The sequence below is a fragment of the Stegodyphus dumicola genome, chromosome 1 (assembly GCF_044657685.1).
Source record: "Stegodyphus dumicola isolate Sdum_Otavi_A_Nest chromosome 1, ASM4465768v1".
NCBI classification, from domain to species: Eukaryota; Metazoa; Arthropoda; class Arachnida; order Araneae; family Eresidae; genus Stegodyphus; species Stegodyphus dumicola.
This window is the reverse complement of record NC_140768.1, coordinates 261,260,127-261,265,506: the sequence shown is the minus strand read 5'-3', so window position 1 is coordinate 261,265,506 and position 5,380 is coordinate 261,260,127. Positions and strand designations below refer to the sequence as shown.

The following is a 5,380-nucleotide window of genomic DNA, read 5'->3' as shown; positions in this document are numbered from 1 at the left end:
CTGTGGATATTTATTAAGAAAGGTAAGCAAACTTTCACTTATCGATGTTATTAAATGTAAATAATAAGAATAAGAAAAAAGATCATAAGTTGCAACACGGGTGGACCTACTGCATGATACTGCATACACCAGCTGCCACTAGCGGATGAGAACAAATCAGTATTTCAAAACGATAATTGTTCAAAACATATACGGCTTCGTTCCAAGAAACTTCGAAAATCAATTCTATTAATTTCCTAATTGAAACTTTCATTAAATATAGGTAACGTTCTTTAGCTACTTTGCGTGAAATAAAAATATTCTGCTCTCTTCCAGCTATCTGATCCCAACATTTTGAGAGCTTATTTATTCATTCCCATGTTGGAAATTATTACAGCCAGTTTCCAAATAATCCAATTCATTAATTTTTTCATCTAGATGATTTGCAGTACTTTCTGTAAGGTTTTGTCAAGGGTTTCGTTTAAAGAATCAATCATTATTTATAAATTATTAAAAATAAGTACTTTCTAGATAGCAGTCACAACTTAGTACTTTCTTTCTCTATAAAAAACTGTCATTTATTAAGTGCCTTATAGGCTTTAAAGTGCACACTAACATTGCCTGTCTTGGTCTCTTAATCTTATCACTCTTTATATCACTTGTAAGTTTTTCGATTGCAAAGTTCAATCACGTTTTCAGAAAAAAACATCAAAACAGTATTGTATTACAGGTATAGAAAGAGCCGTTTCCAGCGCCCACAACAACTGAAACTGAAGAAGAAGGACAACTGAAGATTTTGCGCCTGAGTACCAAGAATGGAAAACATTTCCTTCTAAAATTTCGTAATATCAAATTGGCGTCCCCTGGATGCTGCTCGCGGGGAGTACCTATTTCTGGAAGATATATAAGAGGGAGGATTTGAAGGGAGAATATGTGGCCAATGTAGTACCTTTTAAATTAAAACGCTTCATTGTTTCCAACAAATAAACAATTTATAAACAATGCACATAATTCTTAATAACATTATCAGTTATAACTATCAATAACATAATTAGATAATAAAAGACGTTTCTACTCTTTATATTATGCACCTCTGCTATAAAAAGTTAATTTTTAGCCCAAAGGAGCGGTAACCCAGAAAGGCTATTAGCTTCGTAACGGTATTTTGGGGTGGTTAATTATAAACAGTGTATCAGTTTTTAAATTGTTGCCGCCAAATATTATCGCCCTGCATTACTTTAAAAGAAATTAAATAAAAGAGAATATGCATGGATGTAGGTATGTTCCTCGCATTGCGGAAAAACAATGCTACTTAGAGCCCTCAAATTTTCAATAACGCAATCCTCCATCCGAACATGGGCACCTGAAATCCCGAATTTTGAATTTCAGATTTTTTTTTATCTACTTCATATTTTGTAAAATTTTAACGAATTTTTCATTTAACAAACTTGACGATTTCAAAGCGAGCAATGGCAACACTGTACAGAAAAAAACATTTTTATCTCCAGCTTGCGAGACTGCCTATCGGAATTATAATGATATGTTGTTTTTAAATACTTTGTAATATTGCTGTTGAATTATGTAGTTTAAGTGTGAAAAACACGATATTTATTAAATAAAAGTAATACACAAAACGTTATAGAAACGCTCCTTTGGACGTAATGTAAAATCTGAAAGCTTTCAGTTTTTAGCCCAAGATCGCAATTTCCTCAGATGGGATTTCGTTTTGTCATTTTGCGTCGTCCACTATAAAACGGCGTTTCATTTTTCAAATTGTTGCCGCCAAATATTAGAGCTCTGCATTATATTTAAAGAAATTCAATAATGAAGAATCTGCATCAATGTATGTATGTTTCTAGCAGTGTGAAAAAACAACAGTACCTACAGACATCAAATTTTGAATAACGTAGTCCTTCACTTGAATATGGGCGTCTGGAAGCCCAAATTTTTAATTCGGAATTAGTCTTATTATCTATTTCACATTATGTAAAACATTAACGAATTTTTGATTAACAAACTCATCGATTTCTAAGCGAGCAATAACAGCATTGTACAGGGGAGAGGGAAAAAAAAAAAATACCTCCAGCGCTCGAGACGGAAATTCTAAGATATCCTTTTTAAATTATTTTGTGATATTGTTGTTGAATTGAATTTTAGGGCTAAAGTACGAAGAACTTCATATTTGAAGGTAACGCGCAAAACTTTAAAAAAAAAAAAAAAAAAAAAAAAAAAAACGTTTCTTTGGGTTTAATATAAAATCTGAAAGTTTTCAGATTTAAAAAAAAAAAAAAAAATATTCATTTTTGGATTGTTTATTACGTACGTACCAGAATCATTCATGCTGGAAGTTTTAAGCGCTTACGTAACTGAATCGTACCAAAAATTCGCAGATCTCATTTAGTTCATTTGCAGGTTCATTAGTATCCCCATTTATGGCTCGTTGGCACATTTGTAGCTTTCATAGGGCTGATTTACCTCATTTGGTTAAAGCGTCGTGCCAATAATGCGAGGGTTGTGGGTTCGAGCCCTTAATAGGCCGTTTACTTTTCATTTAACAGAAAGTTATTGAAATGCTTTAAATTTCAAATGTCATGTCGGCCGCTGAATTATAATATACAGCTTAGCATTCTAAGTAATTCATAATAGTAATAATAATTAAAAGATATGCATAAAAGCAAACATTTAATTTAAAAAAGAATTCTTTTCTGATGAATGTGGTTTTATATCTGTTGTCCCCGACATTCATAATGTTTTTCAGTAAAACACTGATCTAAAATTAAATTTTGTCTCAATTTAAAACTTAGATTCGGATTGTCTAATTAAGAATGATTAAAAGAAAACAATAAATATTTTTTAACGTAGAATTTAAGTAAAACTGCTCTTTAATTAAATCTTTTATTATTTTTAATAAACTTTTGTTATTTTTAAAAATTTCAAATTCTTTAGTCAAGAATGATAAAATAAAAAACTTGAATATTACAATCTAGCGATATAATTTACATTTCACTAACTTTCTATTAATTAAAAAAAGGGAAAATGGCCCATGGGGGGATCGAACCCACGACCTTCGCGTTATTAGCACGACGCTCTAACTAACTGAGCTAATGGGCCAACGTTCGCCTCTCTTTTGATACGATTTAAATTCGATAAGCGCGAAGATTTCCATCACGTATGCTTCTGATAATTGATTATCTAGCATGCCACAAACAATCCGGAAAAAAGAATGTAGCAGAGGAACATAATAAAAAACGTAGAAACGTGTTTTATTAATTGCATTATTTATAGTTATAACTGATAATGTTATCATGTGCATTGTATAAAAATCGCTCATTCTGTCGCGAGTACTATAAAGTACGTGTATTTTGTCATAATCAAACACTCCTATACTATTTTTGGTAAGAAGACGGGGGGAAGGGGAGAATATGTTGCCAATCCAGTACCCTTTAAATTATAACCCTTCATGGCTTTTAATAAAAAGAAGGATTTATAAACAATGCACATAATTCGTAATAACATTATCATTTATAACTATCAGTAACACAATTAGATTATAAGAAACGTTTCTACGCTTTATATTATGCACAATAACGCTTTATAATATCTGCTACAAAAAAGAAACTTTTTAAAATTTATTTATTTATTTCAATTCATCATTCATATTGGAAGTTTAAACATTACGCAACTGAATCGCACCAAAAATTTGCAGACCTCATTTTAGCTCATTGGCTCGTTTACAGGCTCATTTAAGGCCTCAGTTATGGCTTTCATAGGGCTCATTTATCTCATTTGGTTAAAGCGTCGTGCTAATAATGCGAAAGTTGTGGCTTCGATCTTCTCTTAAGCTATGTTTTTCTCAATTTATTTTTTATGCAATTTATTTTTTCTCAATTTATTTTATTTAAGCTATTGAAATGATTTAAACTACTCATGTCATGTCTCTCTCTGAATAATAATATACAGCTTAGCATTCGAATTAAATAATAATAGTAATAATAATAATAAAAAGGATATGCGTAAAAACAAAAATTTAAAGATATTTTTTCTTTTCTGATGAATAGGGATTTCATGTCTATTGCCCCTGACACGCATAAAATTTTTCAGTGAAACAAGCACTGATCTAAAATTAAATTTTGCCTCAATTTAAAATTCAGATGCGTGTTGTCTTTAATTGAAAATGATTCCAAAAATAGTACCAGGTGCTTTTAACGTAAGATTTAATTAAAACTACTGTTTATTAGTCGACACTTAAAAAAAAAAAAAAAAAAAAAAAAAAAAAAAAAAAATCTTAAAAATCTTTCTCAAATTATTTTTAAAAAATAAAAAATCATAATTTTCTTCTGTATGTTATAATTCAGCGACACATCTTTTATAATTTAAGGCATTTCAATAACGTTCTGATATTTAAAAAAAAAAAAAAAATGGCCCATGGGGGGATCGAACCCACGACCTTCGCGTTATTAGCACGACGCTCTAACCAACTGAGCTAATGGGCCGACTCTCGCCTTTCTTTTAATACCATTCATATGCACGAGTGCTTCCTTCATGAGTGATTCTGGTAATTGTTTCTTTCGTAAAAAGAAAAAAAAAAAAAAAAAAAAATGTAGCAGAGGTGCATAATAAACAAACGTAAAAACATCTTTTAAATTTAATTGCGTTATTGATATCACAGCAGTTTTCAGATAACCGGCTCTTGGCAATTTGTTGCTCTTGGCGATATCGGAAGAGAGTGCATATGCTCCAGATTATGGTAACCCTGACATGCGTTTACAACCCTGCAACCAACTCAGGGAATTTTTCCATTCAGGGATAATGTTATTATGTGTATAAATCGCTCATTCTGTTGCACGCAATGCAGTGTTATAATTTAAAAGGTATCGTATCGTCGAATATTTTCTTCCCCTCTTGTATACCTTTCTGAAACAGATACTCTTACGCGCAGGACTGGATTGTTTGATTATGGGGCAAAGCGCACATACTCTACAACTCTTATTTGCCTAACGGAAGTAGGTATTCGTGAAGGATTTTCAGAGAGAAACTACCTTATAAATTATATTTGCAATCCAACATTTAAATTTATACAGTGAACTCTGTTGTGACGACCATCTGTGAAAATGACTATCAGTACTTCCGAGAACCTGTATTCTTAGATGATTCTTCCTTATCTGAGTATGCTCTCAGAACTAAATCATCTGCAACCGTTGGTAGCCGTCTTATAAAGGTTCTCTGTATAATTTATTCTTTAAAGTCACTAGCCTTTCTGACGTCAAAACTATCTGATGTTTAACTGGAAGTTTAGTTGGAAATGGAAAAGAAAACAAATACGGATACATTCTAAATCAGTGGTTCCAAAATGGCGGGCTCCCAAAGCAATTTTATGCGGCCGGCGAATACATTTCAGCTA

The 5,380-nt window shown here is 31.7% G+C and overlaps 2 non-coding genes across 2 annotated transcripts; both read right to left on the bottom strand.

The window, feature by feature from the left end:
- Positions 1-3,016: 3,016 nt before the first annotated feature.
- On the bottom strand, positions 3,017-3,090 carry TRNAI-AAU (transfer RNA isoleucine (anticodon AAU)). Its single transcript has one exon. It is a non-coding gene; the product is annotated as a tRNA-Ile (tRNA).
- A 1,308-nt stretch (positions 3,091-4,398) lies between these two features.
- Positions 4,399-4,472, bottom strand: TRNAI-AAU (transfer RNA isoleucine (anticodon AAU)). The gene has a single exon. It is a non-coding gene; the product is annotated as a tRNA-Ile (tRNA).
- Between the last annotated feature and the right edge of the window lie 908 nt (positions 4,473-5,380).